The following is a 13,877-nucleotide window of genomic DNA, read 5'->3' on the forward strand; positions in this document are numbered from 1 at the left end:
CCGAGTGACAATCAATTTCACATGCTGTTGAGAAAATGGGATAGACAACAGGTGGAAATTATAGGCAATTAGCAAGACACCCCCAATAAAGGAGTGGTTCTGCAGGTGGTAACCACAGACCACTTCTCAGTTCCTATGCGTCCTGGCTGATGTTTTGGTCACTTTTGAATGCTGGCGGTGCTTTCACTCTAGTGGTAGCATGAGACGGAGTCTAAAACCCACACAAGTGGCTCAGGTAGTGCAGCTTATCCAGGATGGCACATCAATGCGAGCTGTGGCAAGAAGGTTTGCTGTGTCTGTCAGCGTAGCGTCCAGAGCATGGAGGCGCTACCAGGAGACAGGCCAGTACATCAGGAGACGTGGAGGAGGCCGTAGGAGGGCAACAACCCAGCAGCAGGACCGCTACCTCCGCCTTTGTGCAAGGAGGAACAGGAGGAGCACTGCCAGAGCCCTGCAAAATGACCTCCAGCAGGCCACAAATGTGCATGTGTCTGCTGAAACGGTCAGAAACAGACTCCATGAGGGTGATATGAGGGCCCGACATCCACAGGTGGGGGTTGTGCTTACAGCCCAACACCGTGCAGGAAGTTTGGCATTTGCCAGAGAACACCAAGATTCGCAAATTCACCACTGGCGTCCTGTGCTCTTCACAGATGAAAGCAGGTTCACACTGAGCACATGTGACAGACGTGACAGAGTCTGGAGACGCCGTGGAGAACGTTCTGCTGCCTGCAACATCCTCCAGCATGACCGGTTTGGCATTGGGTCAGTAATGGTGTGGGGTGGCATTTCTTTGGAGGGCCGCACAGCCCTCCATGTGCTCGCCAGAGGTAGCCTGACTGCCAAAAGGGTACCGAGATGAGATCCTCAGACCCCTTGTGAGACCATATGCTGGTGCGGTTGGCCCTGGGTTCCTCCTAATGCAAGACAATGCTAGACCTCATGTGGCTGGAGTGTGTCAGCAGTTCCTGCAAGACGAAGGCATTGATGCTTTGGACTGGCCCGCCCGTTCCCCAGACCTGAATCCAATTGTTCACATCTGGGACATCATGTCTCGCTCTATCCACCAACGTCACGTTGCACCACAGACTGTCCAGGAGTTGGCAGATGCTTTAGTCCAGGTCTGGGAGGAGATCCCTCAGGAGACCGTCCGCCACCTCATCAGGAGCATGCATAAAGTTGGATCAGCCTGTAGTGTGTTTTTCCACTTTAATTTTGAGTGTGACTCCAAATCCAGACCTCCATGGGTTAAAAAATTTTATTTCCATTTTTTTATTTTTGTGTGATTTTGTTGTCAGCACATTCAACTATGTAAAGAACAAAGTATTTCAGAAAAATATTTAATCAATTCAGATCTAGGATGTGTTATTTTTGTGTTCCCTTTATTTTTTTGAGCAGTGTATGATCATGTGCTCATTCAGGCCTAGGTACTAGGACTCCCTGATATGCCTCCATACTAATGTAACATTTTATGGCCCGGGGGGGGGGGGGAAGGGGCGGTGCGCCCCGGGTGCCTGCTCTGACGGGGGTGCCAGCAGGCCCAGAAGCAATGAGCGCTTCCATCAATACAGATGGAAGCGCTCATTGCTGAAGCGCTGACACCCGTACCCAGTCCCACATACTGCGGCGGGGCAGGGAGCGGAGCGCATAGTTCCCTGCCCCGCCGCCGATCACCGCAATAGGCTTCAGGCCTAGTAGGCCTGAAGCCTATGTGGTAGTGAAATCCCGGCGCAGGCGCGCGTGATGACGTCATCGCGCGCCCCTGTGCCCGAACTCTGCAAGCAAGTGCAGGTAAGTTTTTAGCTTTTAGGGTTTCTTTCTTTGTTTTTTCTTTTATGTGGCAACTTTGGGGGACATGAGGGGGCCGGGGTGCACACAAGACAGAGGACGTGTGGGGGCAAACTTTTATTTTATAATGTGGCAACTTTGGGGGACATGAGGGGGGTGCACACAGGAGGACGTGGGGGGAATATGGTGGATACTGTGTGACACAGTGGGGGGCAATTTATTATGGGAGGGATGGTAATGTGGGGGACACTGCAGTGTGGGGGACACTACTGTGTGGGGCAGTGTGCGGGCAGCGTGGGGGACACTACTGTGTGGGGGCAGCGTGTGGGACACTACTGTGTGGGGGGCAGTGTGGGGGAAATTACTGTGTGGGGGACACTACTGTGTGGGGGGCAGCATGGGGGGACACTACTGTGTGGGGGACACTACTGTGTGGGGGGCAGCGTAGGGGGACACTACTGTGTGGGGGGCAGCGTGGGGGGACACTACTGTGTGGGGGGCCTACTGTGTGGGGGGCAGCGTGGGGGGACACTACTGTGTGGGGGGCAGCGTGGGGGGACACTACTGTGTGGGGGGCAGCGTGGGGGGACACTACTGTGTGGGGGGCCTACTGTGTGGGGGGCAGCGTGGGGGGACACTACTGTGTGGGGGGCAGCGTGGGGGGACACTACTGTGTGTGGGGACTACTGTGTGGGGGAAATTACTGTGTGGGGGACACTACTGTGTGGAGGGCAGTGTGGGGGACACTACTGTGTGGAGGGCAGCGTGGGGGACACTACTGTGTGGGGGGCAGCATGGGGGACACTACTGTGTGGGGGGCAGCGTGGGGGACACTACTGTGTGGGGGGCAGCGTGGGGGACACTACTGTGTGGGGGGCAGCGTGGGGACACTACTGTGTGGGGGGCAGTATGGGGGAAATTACTGTGTGGGGGCAGCATGGTGGCCTTGCTATTAAGGAGGCACTGTAGGGGCCATTCTATTATTTCTGGGGACACTATACAGGGATTATTACCTGGAGCACAATATAAGGTGTTATTATTACTGGGGGCACTCTAGGGGACATTATAGCTGCTGTAGACACTATAGGGACATTTGGGGTAATTTATCAAACTGGTGTAAAGTAGAACTGGCTTAATTGCCCATAGCAACCAATCAGATTCCACCATTCATATTTGACATCTCTTTTGGAAATCCAGTTCTACTTTACACCAGTTTGATAAATGACCCCAATTATGTCTATTACGGTCACTATTTTTTCAGCAGTATAGTACCTGGGGCATTGGGGGGCACAACGGGCACAATATTGGGGGTGACAGCAGGATGACACTGTGGGGACACCAGGATGGGGAGGTTGATGGAAAAATTTTGCAATCTAACATGTCTGTGTTACAAACTCTGTAGAGACGAGATGTGGCTGAAATAATTTCTCATGGCGGTCTAAAGGAGGAAAAGAGGAAAGAGGATTTACATGACAGGAGATGTCCCTGGATGTAAGAGGTATGTGGTCAAGTATTGGGGGGGGGGGGGGGTGCCAGAGAAATGACCCGCCCCGGGTGCCAAACACCCTGGGCACGCCACTGCTACAGATCATATTGATATCTTGCCCATTCTAACGTAACATCCCTTGGCAGCAACTGGACAACATGGTCATGTAAGATTAAATCATACTTGTCAATTCACATGAAACATCTGGGAGTCTCCTGGAAAAGACTAGACGTCATGAACTCCTGGCAAATATGGACACCAGAGAAGCCTTCTAGTAACCACCTAGAAAGCAGCGCTGAATTAAAGAGGTTCTTTAGGATCCTGATATTTATGACTTATCCTCAGGATAGGTCATTAATATCCAATCAGTGAGGGGCCAACATGCAGCAGCCCCACCGAACAGCTGTTCCCTGTAGCCTTTGATCTGGAACTAGCACTTTGAGTGAAGCAGGCTGTGCTTGGTTACTGCAGCTCAGCTCCCATTGAAGTGGGCAAGAGCTGATCTGTAGTAAGCCAGCACGACCACTACACTTTGAATGGAGCTGTGCTAGTTCCAGTGCCAGAGGCAGCTGAGAACAGCTGATTGGTGGGGAAGGGGGGGTGTTGTGTCAGACCCTTACCAATCAGATGTTAATGACCTATCCTGTGGATAGGTCATTAATATCAAGAGCCTGGAAAACCCCTTTAAGGTTAACTGTATGTGGCACCAGGATGCTATGTCATAAGACTCTGCCTCAGCATCTAAGCATACATTTAGGGGAATGAACTGCAGATGGAAAACAGGATATGGTCTGTTCTGTGAAAAGGAGCACATTATGCCACTCTCTGGCCTCCTGGAGGCCACATTGTGGTACTTGTCAAGTATGCATCATATACTGTAACTATTTCCTAGTATATTCACAGGCCTGACAAGGAATGGAATAGAACTTGTCTTGCAGAATGATGGAAACCCAACAGATCCTATTATAGTCAATAGGGTCTGTTGGGCACTGTTGCTGTCTGTCATGTGTCGGGTCTGGTACTTCTGTTTCTTTTTTTTCCTACTTTTTAAAAACAGAAAATGCACAACTGATGTGAACATAGCCTTAGAAGGCTTTGAAGCTGATAAGATCTCTTTATGGATGGGTTTAATGAAAAGTATGGGCCACAAGACAGTTCCTAGGTAAAAGCAGCGGCAACACTGGTCTACAGTTTCTTTTCACACTTTAAATACATACTTGTATACTTGACCCTAGTGTATAAGAAAGACTGAAATGTGAAGACAGGGACTGATGCGGGTATACAGTTCTGAAAAATATGTTAAGCACTGATGAGCAACAGAAAAAATTAACTTTTTGTTTGTATACTTGCTGTTAACACACCAATACATCTTAAAATAATTAACAATGTTGTTTATGTCAAAATATAACATATACAAAAATGCACTAGCTGATAAACATGAAATAAGCATTTGAAATTCCAAATTTATACTTAAAATAAAAAATATGTAGTATCAGTTGAGAACAGCAGAGGGCAGTAATGCCCCACAAGTTAGCTGCAATTTTGTGATTTTTCTGTAATGTCCTAAAGGTGCTTCATGACCATAATAACAACATCACCACAATGCTGCACAATGCTGGCTTTATAGCATGAAAAATATACTATAACTGGAGAAGGCATTGGACTTCAGGCACTTCGGATGTAATATGGAGTACTGGATTTTTAACACTGACACTATATAAGCTGTAAAAAACCTGGCCTTAGACTTCTCTTGCTGTTTCCCTTGTCCATACCTTTGAAAAATAAGCACGTTGTCCCATGTTCCTACAGTATAACTGTCCCACTTCATTCCAAGTTTTAACACCAATCCTCCATCCTTCTTTTCATAGTATTAGGTAACATTAGGAAGGTAAATTGCCTATTGGTGAGCAGGAAGGGGGTAGGTAAAGTTCATTAGTGACAAGGGGTACTAAACAGCTGGTATTTTGTGCTGCACTGCCGTTTTACTGGCCCTGCCTGCTTCTCTTGTCCCTGCCTACATGTGTTGCCCCCATCTTCTGTCAATTTGGACACACCTACAACATAGGTTTTTTCCTGTATTTCCTTTTTTCCTGTTTTTTTCCCCTGCTTACCGCCACGGTCCCAGGCACTGTGTTCAGCAGTGATCTGCTGCCAGTGTTTCCTTTCAGTCCTGGCCACAGCATGCTCACTGCTTGTTTCCTGCAGCATTTCCTTAAGGGCCGGCGCACGTCACTTTCTGTGTTTTATGGGTTGGATCATGTGACCTTTCTGACCAATCCTAGCCCTCCCGCACATATATAAGTGGTTCAGCCTCCTTCCCAGATGCCTCAGTGTCAAGGTCCTTGTGTCCTGCTAAGGTTTCTGATATCCGCTTGTGTTCCTGGACTCTGCTACCTGTTTGATCCCTGCCTGCTTGTCTTGACTCTCCTGTTGATGTACCTGATTGCCTGACCTGTACCTGTGCCGCCTGCCCTGACCTATTGCCTGTCTGATTTCGCCTCTGCCTTTGGTCCTGCACTGTTGCTCCTGGTAATGACTCAGCCTGCTGACAATGCCTGTACCTCCTGGTCCGCCTGGACCAGCTGCCTCGTGTGCCTATCCTCCTCAAGAGATAGCGACCTGGTGTTCCCCTAGGGAAAGTCTATCCTCACCATCAGGGGTACTGTGAAGATTGAGGAGTTCACTTAGACAACGCCCTTAGAGGAGGTAGGACACGTGGCACAGTGGATTCATACCCGCCACTTAAAGTTCAAAGTCTGCCCCAGTGTCCATTCATATACAGTACAGACCAAAAGTTTGGACACACCTTCCATTCAAAGAGTTTTCTTTATTTTCATGACTATGAAGGTATCAAAACTATGAATTAACACAGGTGGAATTATATACATAACAAACAAGTGTGAAACAACTGAAAATATGTCATATTCTAGGTTCTTTAAAGTAGCCACCTTTTGCTTTGATTACTGCTTTGCAAACTCTTGGCATTCTCTTGATGAGCTTCAAGAGGTAGTGTTATGTATATAATTCCACATGTGTTAATTCATAGTTTTGATGCCTTCAGTGTGAATCTACAATTTTCATAGTCATGAAAATAAAGAAAACTCTTTGAATGAGAAGGTGTGTCCAAACTTTTGGTCTGTACTGTACATACAGTAGCTTCATTCAATACTTTCATGGTTTAACTCCATTTGGCTGTTAGACTTGTAATCTAACAGCCTAGTTTGTATTCTGTCTGTTTATGCACTAAGATGTGAATCCCAAATTTTCTGAAGCATGTCTAAGCAAATGTCAACTTGTAATGGAGAAAGTCTTCGTCAATCAGCTTTACCCAGTGGGCGATGCTATAGGTGCTTTGGCGGTTTCCAGTTGTGGAGGAGAATATTTTCATATGTGTGAGCTTGTGCCTTTTGTTATTGCATTTGTCTAAGCAATGTGGCCATAATCGTGGATAAAAACTACCCCACTCTACCTGACTAGATCAGAAAAATATAATGGGAGGTGGGGGGGGGGGGTTGTTGTCAAGGAAGGATCGATAGATAGATAGATAGATAGATAGATAGATAGATAGATAGATTTAGAAGTTAGTTGTTTCTGCACCATATTAGACAATTATTTAATCTACTCTGCCAAGCATTTTCCTACAGAATTGAATAGTGGCAGATAATGGTACTATGGTGGAACTGAGTGACTTTCAGATGTCCTTGAGGCAGATCACTGTTCAGCGCAGTCTATTGTAGTCAGCTTTGAAGAGTTGTGCTGGCCTTTCACTGGCATAGGCTTTATCTAGGGAATATGCTGGCAATCTGAATGTATCAATCTGATTTCTATAGATACACTGAATGATAAGCACAATCCAGTCATTTCTTGAAGGACACATCTCTCTGAAAGCATTATCTTCCTGAAAGGAAGCATGTGTAATGGACGTAAAGTTATCTAGTTGTGCTTCAGATTTTAATTTTATTTGCCCTTGTGCTGTTATATGTGTTTTTCAGCTCTTTTCAGATCAGTCAATACTGCAAAACAACGTCAATCTGTATACTCCATTCCTGTGACCTTTTTAACCTTACTTATTTATGAGCTGTTCTTCTTAGGCTACTTTCACACTAGGGGATCCTAAGTACGACAAACAAGACGAAAGGAAAGAGACAGAAAATAAAATCAAATAGAAAGGGATACATTAAGAAGATGGATGAGTTTCATAAAGAATATAAAAAATATAAAATATTCACTGGTATGAATAAAATATCCAAACAAAATGGCCCCAACATGCGTGCAAATACAAAAAAAAAACGCATTGAAAACGCATATGGGTTTTTCAGGCACAGTTTGGAAATAGATATTTAAAGAGGACAAGTGATATGGGGAGAGAATAGGATGGTAAAGGAAAATGAAAAATGAAGAATGAGAACATAAATAAGAATAAACCAAATAAAAACAAAAGATATCCCAATAATAAAAATTGATCAAGAAAAACTGTTTAGCCACAAGTACACATATGGTATCATGAATCATGAATGTGGTAATACAAAAACATATTGAAAACGCATATGCGTTTTTTATAGAATAGTTTTATGAAGAATCAATATATCAAATAGGGTGTAATGGCAAAAAAATAATGCAAAGATTTATGATAATGTGTCAGGTGGTGGGGTAGTATAATTTAATAGATACACCCACTTATATGTGAAGATCCATGCCAATCTTTGTATAACCCTGAAAACTTTATCCCACCCAGTTCTAAAGTATAAATTACACATAATTGAGACATAATGCCAGTAGCATTAACAGATCTGGTTGTATTATCTTTAGCATTGCCAAGACGGATCTGTCATTAAAGGGAATCTGTCACCTGCTTTTAGCATTTTAAGCTTTCAACATTGCCATGTTCAGTAGAGTACCTTATTTCCTGCAGTGGTCTTCTTACTTTATTTTGTTTTGTCATTTTGATAAAAAAAGATATTTTACTGATATGCTAATGAAGCTCCAAGGTGCCCAGAGTCATCTTCTACCTTCAAGAAATGCCCCGTTCTTTTTCCTGTTGGCCGCCAGAAATCTCGCGCAGGCGCGGTAACAATGTTGTGAACTTTTGACTTTCAGGCTCCATATCTCACCATCCACAACAGCTTCAAACATGAGACTACCATCATTTTACACATAATCATCTTGGCTATCTCATTCATAAATTGGATTTGCAACTATTTGGCATATGATTAGTAATGCAGATTCTTGTCATGTAACTGCATTGTTACTGTTTTGCTCTTGGTGGAGGAACAATATTTTTCTTCTTCTATACTACAAATTACAACCTGTTCTCACATTCCCCAATAGCTCAGTGTGTTATAAGGTTCATTCCCAAGTGAAAGGTTACTGGTTTGAATCGAGGAGCAGCCATGAAGAAGATTTCCAAGGAAAAGAGAAACAGTATATTCCAGCTCATCGATATAGGTATCTCGGCCAAGAAAATTGACAAACTGCATCATGTGAGTGCCATGACAGTTAGAAGAATACAAAATGAAGTCCATCTATTCCAAAGCAAAGAGGTGGACGTCCAGGCAAAATATCGGGGTCAACAAGTTGGCTCATCACAATGTCTATCAGTAATGTTGTGACAAACATGGCAACGGAGGTGGCTGGTATGCTTCGTAATAGTGAGATCACAGACTTCCATGCAAGAATCATGCAACGCGCATTACACCAGTCTGGAATGGTGGCCTGAAAAAAGGTGAAGCCTCAACTTCAATATCATCATAAGAAGCATTGGCTCGAATTTGCAAAAAAGTGTGAACAGATGACAGTAACAGTAAGATTAGAAATTGGTGATTTGGAGTGATGAGATGAAAGTCAATAGACTGGACTTTGATGGGTGCAAATGAGTCAGGAAGAAATTAGTTGAAAGGGGGCTAATGGATCAAGAAATTGAAGGAACTGTCAAGTTTGGTTGGGGAAGTCTGAAGATATGGGGTTGTTTCACAGCCAAATGCATTGGATACTTAACCAGGATCGATAGTGGTGTCAATGCTGAGTTATATGTGAATATCCTACAAAACAAGTAACTTTATACACTCGAGTACTATGGGTATGTACTTTCTTCTGTTCCAGCAGGACAACGACCCAAAGCATACGACGAGATTGTCAAAGAAATGTTCAATAACAGGTTCTGGATTGGCCCCCACAGTCCCCAGACCTCAACCCATTCGAACACTTGTGGGTAAAGTTGAAGAAAAAGCTGTATTCAGTCAACCAGTATGCACTAACATTGTGAACGTTTAGAAGAGACCTGGGAACAGATTTCAGTTGAGACATGCTTGAATCTGATTGACAGCATGCCCAGAACTATTCAGGCAGTGTTGAAAGCCAAAAGGTGGATTTACAAAATACTAACAAAATAATAAAAATAAAATTTAGAATTTTAGGAGCAAAACAGTAGTAATGCAGTTACATGACAAGAATCTGCATAATTAATCATATGCTAAATAGTTGCAAACCCAAGTTATGTGTGAGATAACAAACATGATTGTCTATAAAATGATGCGTCTTCCGTGCTAACTTTCTTGAAGCCTTCTGATAAACACCTATGAAAGGGATACGTTTTCCACCATGTGTGCTGTGGAAACAGAAAACCAGATCCTCTCAAAACTGCCTCCACCCGGGGCACCACCCAAAACATTTATTACCAGATTTCTCAATTACCAGGATAGTGATGTCATCCTGTGCCATACCTGAGATGAAGAACCACTTTGTTATGACAGAGCCCAGTATTCCTAGACTTCTCTTCCGAGATCCAGCAGAAGCATGCGCAATTCACTGCTGTCAAGAAACTTGTGTGACATGAGCATCAAGTACTCCATTACATTCCCTGTTCATATTGGATTGTAGACAATGGCAAGACTTACTTTTTTGACTCTCTGGAAGTAGTTTCCCCCTTGCTCAATACCTCCCTTGCCTGTGGAGCCTGCTCCACCAATCTAGACAAAGAATGATGGCTGGAATAAGTTTGGAGTAGCTATGGACCTACTTCTTCATGTACCCTGTTTTTATGTTTCTCCACAAGGATGGGCCCTCTAAGATCATACTTTGTGTTTTTCTTTGCAACATCGTTCTTGTTTCCACAGTTTGGAGCTGTGGAATGGGAAGAGGGGCTTCTGTGACACCTTTTTCTTTCATGTATGTGGGGATTCTCTCTGGTAGACAGGGTGTGCGGAGGCATGAAAAGAGGCAAATTACCAGTTCTTAAATCAAACTTCCATGTTTATTCACACATAAAGCAAAAACAAAATGTCACTTTGCAGGCTTGGTGTTAGTTCACATAGCAAAAAAATCTGCTTGTTGGCAGTTCTGCCTCCAGCAGTCCATAGCATCCAGCGCCACTTCTAGCTAGCTTACATTTAGACCATTTTCTATGCCTAAAACAGGTGTAGAAAATGATGAATGAGATGGGCCTACCAGCCCATTCCCTTCCCCGCCCATGTCATGTCCACTTCAGACCTGTTGTGAGCAGGAATAAGTCGCAGATTGCGGTACAACTAACCGTTGCGTCGCCATCTGCTTCTGAAATACGCCTAATATAGGTGTATTTCCATATAATAAATGATCCCCTATGTCTTTCATCATAGAACTGTCCCATTTGAGCTAGTTGAGTCCATTACTGACAAAGCAGATTATTACAACCTCATATGTGCCTTTATTTTTAATTTCCCCACTCATTTACGCACCTCAACCCTTCCAAGTCTTTTCGCCCTTGTATCTGTCCTACAGGATTCAGATTTAAGAGTGTGACTTGTAGATACAAATCATTACTGTCACCCAGGTCTCAGAGCATATTTATGTTTTTCTGATACCCACAGCTCTTTTTCTAGCATGGACATGTATTTTCAATGTGATTAATAAAACTCTGGATTTTACTATACATGCTGGATCATCTTTCACTTTCAAGATTTATTCAAGCTTGGACAAGCAGTGAATCAAGCGTGGACTTGCAAATTATTATTTGAGTGATCTGGCTTTTTGTTCTAGCTTGGTGCAAGCTAATGTCTGTGACTTCAGATTCTGCAGAAAAACAGGGAACTTGGGGGAAATGCTGTTTTAGATATGCAGCCTTTATTACTGTACAACACATGAGGGGGAACAACACAAAAATTACCAGGTACATCATCATGATCGTACTGGATATGGGAAGCCAATACCCTCTTCTTTCAGAAAATGTATATATAGTCAGAGAAATCCTGAAAACAAATTTAACAAAATATGGGTCAAATATCTTAATTCCAAAGCCACAATACTGTCTGCACCTAAGATCCATACAGACGCTCCACTCCGCATCGAGGCACTCTAAAAGAGTCACTCTATTTTCACGCAATTTCATTTCATTTAATAGAGACTGGTGTAGCTAACAAATTTCTAAATCACTTAATTAAAAAAATATGTCTGTATGCACTTGAAGAAAGCAGTAAAGTCATGGCCACTAGGAGTCTCACTTCCACCTAAGTTGCAGTCCACTGCCTGTTGTCAGGCAAGATCCATCCTTGCTAACAGAGACTCAGAAGATGACTCACAGGGAATGGGGGCATGTCAGAGCTTGCTCTGTTCCAGAGCCTGATAAAATTGCTTCTGAACATCACAGGCGCCTCCTGCCTTTCTGTAAGTGTGATTTATCCCTCCTTATCTGTTCTTTGAGCTCAGGTCCTGAAAACAAACATAGTGGGAAGTAAGGACAAGGATGTCACAGAAGTACAGTGCTGGCAGAAATGATATGCCCCCTGCTTCTGAGTGAAATGCATCTACCTGTGCAGCTGAAATAGGGAATAATATGGCTGAAAACACAGTAGTTTATGGTTTGATCTTGTAATTGTTTTACACTTTCTGAATGTCTGATTATGTGTATGGTATCGTCCTAAGTTTGAATATAGTTCAATTCTTTATTAAAAATAATGAGATGAGGAATTAGCCCAAGGAATGTGTGACAGAGATGGAAGAGGGATCATCATAGTACAGAAAACCCCTGTGATAAAATGTAACTTTTTTCCAATAGCTAAAAGGATATCCCAAAAACTCAAAATCTCCAGGAAAAATGTATCAATACACAGATAACCAAACATTCAAATAATGTTACTTATATAAAATAAAAGATAATTAACAGTAGTCACTTTAGGAACCTGTTACCTGATGGCAGGAATTACAGCGATGAGCACCCTTTGAATGCACTTGGTCTTTATTACAGTTCAGTCATGTAGGTTCAAATACCCTATAATACCCCTAATGCCACTTGGTCTTTATTACAGTTCAGTCATGTAGGTTCAAATACCCTATAATACCCCTAATGCTACCCCTGCCCGACAAGGGCGACCTCACTTCTGGATGGCTAAGTCCTGTCTTTCACCTATGTGATCCTGATACAAAATCCAGATTTTTTAACATTCTTGTAGCTATTGGAATAAAGATTATTTTTTATCATAGAGGTTTTCTTACTGTGATGATAATAATACCCTTTGATTGAGAGGACCTATGCACAGTGATAGTTTTGAGAATCAAGGGGGGGAACAAAAACACCAGGCTCTTCTGCCTTGCCTGACTAAACCTAGCAATAAAATGGGTTATTATGGAACATTATGTCACAATGGGGAAGCCATTGGATAAAGTGGTTATGTGATTCTTTTTTTAATGTGGCCAAAAGTTACCTACTGTGCCCTAGTCAAAATCCCCAAACTGCTGCATTCCAGCAACAGGAGACAAAATAAGCTTTGGTTCCTTTTCTGTAGTTTCTACACATTCTCAGATTGTTTTAAAACAATATGGTGCTACGAATAAATGCTTAAATAATGACATGAAGAATTTTGGCTATATAGCTATACTTTCTGATTGACTGTTGGATGGGCATTTCTATATTTACATTTTGCATAAAAATGGCCCCTACATATTATGGTGGCAAAGATTACTGCAGCAAGATGGTCCTGAGTATAGAAAAAATCTCCTGTGTAATTTGGAAGGATTAAAATTCTACATGTAAGGTGTTCTATACAGAATCAATGCTCTGCTAAGAGCACTTAAAACATCTGCCCTCATCTCCAGGGGCAACTGTCCTCTGTCCAGTACATGAGCAGGAGAGGATTTGGCCACAAGGCAGACCACACAAATATGTAGGGCCCCAGAAGGAATTATGTTGTTCGATGGGCATTTAAGGGGACATTATACTGTGTTGGGGCACATAATGGGGCATCAGATTCTGTGAGGAGCACATAAGCGGGCATTTTATTGAGTGAGGAGCATTATATTGTTTGAGTAGCACATAAGTGGGCATTATACTGTGTTGGGGCACAGAAGGTGGCATATTACTTGAGAGACAACAAAGGGAACATTATTCTGTGTTGGGACACAGAAGGGGGAATCATATTATGTGAGGGGCAAATAAGGGGGTATTATACTGTGTGGGGGGCACATAAGGCGTCATTATATTAACAATGTGATAGGGGTAGGGATTAATGATGTAACAGGGCAGGGCTTAGCAATGCAACAGGGGCCCCCAGACAAAGGTTTGCTTAGGGACCCAAAATGGCAAATCCTCTGTATATGAGTGGTTCAAAGTATGAATCTGTTTATCATTTTATTA

The 13,877-nt window shown here is 43.3% G+C and overlaps 2 protein-coding genes across 2 annotated transcripts in view; both read left to right on the plus strand.

The window, feature by feature from the left end:
• CNTNAP2 (contactin associated protein 2) overlaps nt 1–13,877 on the plus strand; it is a 2,268,074-nt gene that overhangs the window by 2,175,626 nt on the left and 78,571 nt on the right. The gene's annotated exons all lie outside the window — the stretch shown is intronic.
• The window catches only part of LOC121001043 (carboxymethylenebutenolidase homolog), a 921,426-nt gene that overhangs the window by 764,501 nt on the left and 143,048 nt on the right, over nt 1–13,877 (plus strand). The gene's annotated exons all lie outside the window — the stretch shown is intronic.

The sequence above is a fragment of the Bufo bufo genome, chromosome 5 (assembly GCF_905171765.1).
Source record: "Bufo bufo chromosome 5, aBufBuf1.1, whole genome shotgun sequence".
NCBI lineage: Eukaryota > Metazoa > Chordata > Amphibia > Anura > Bufonidae > Bufo > Bufo bufo.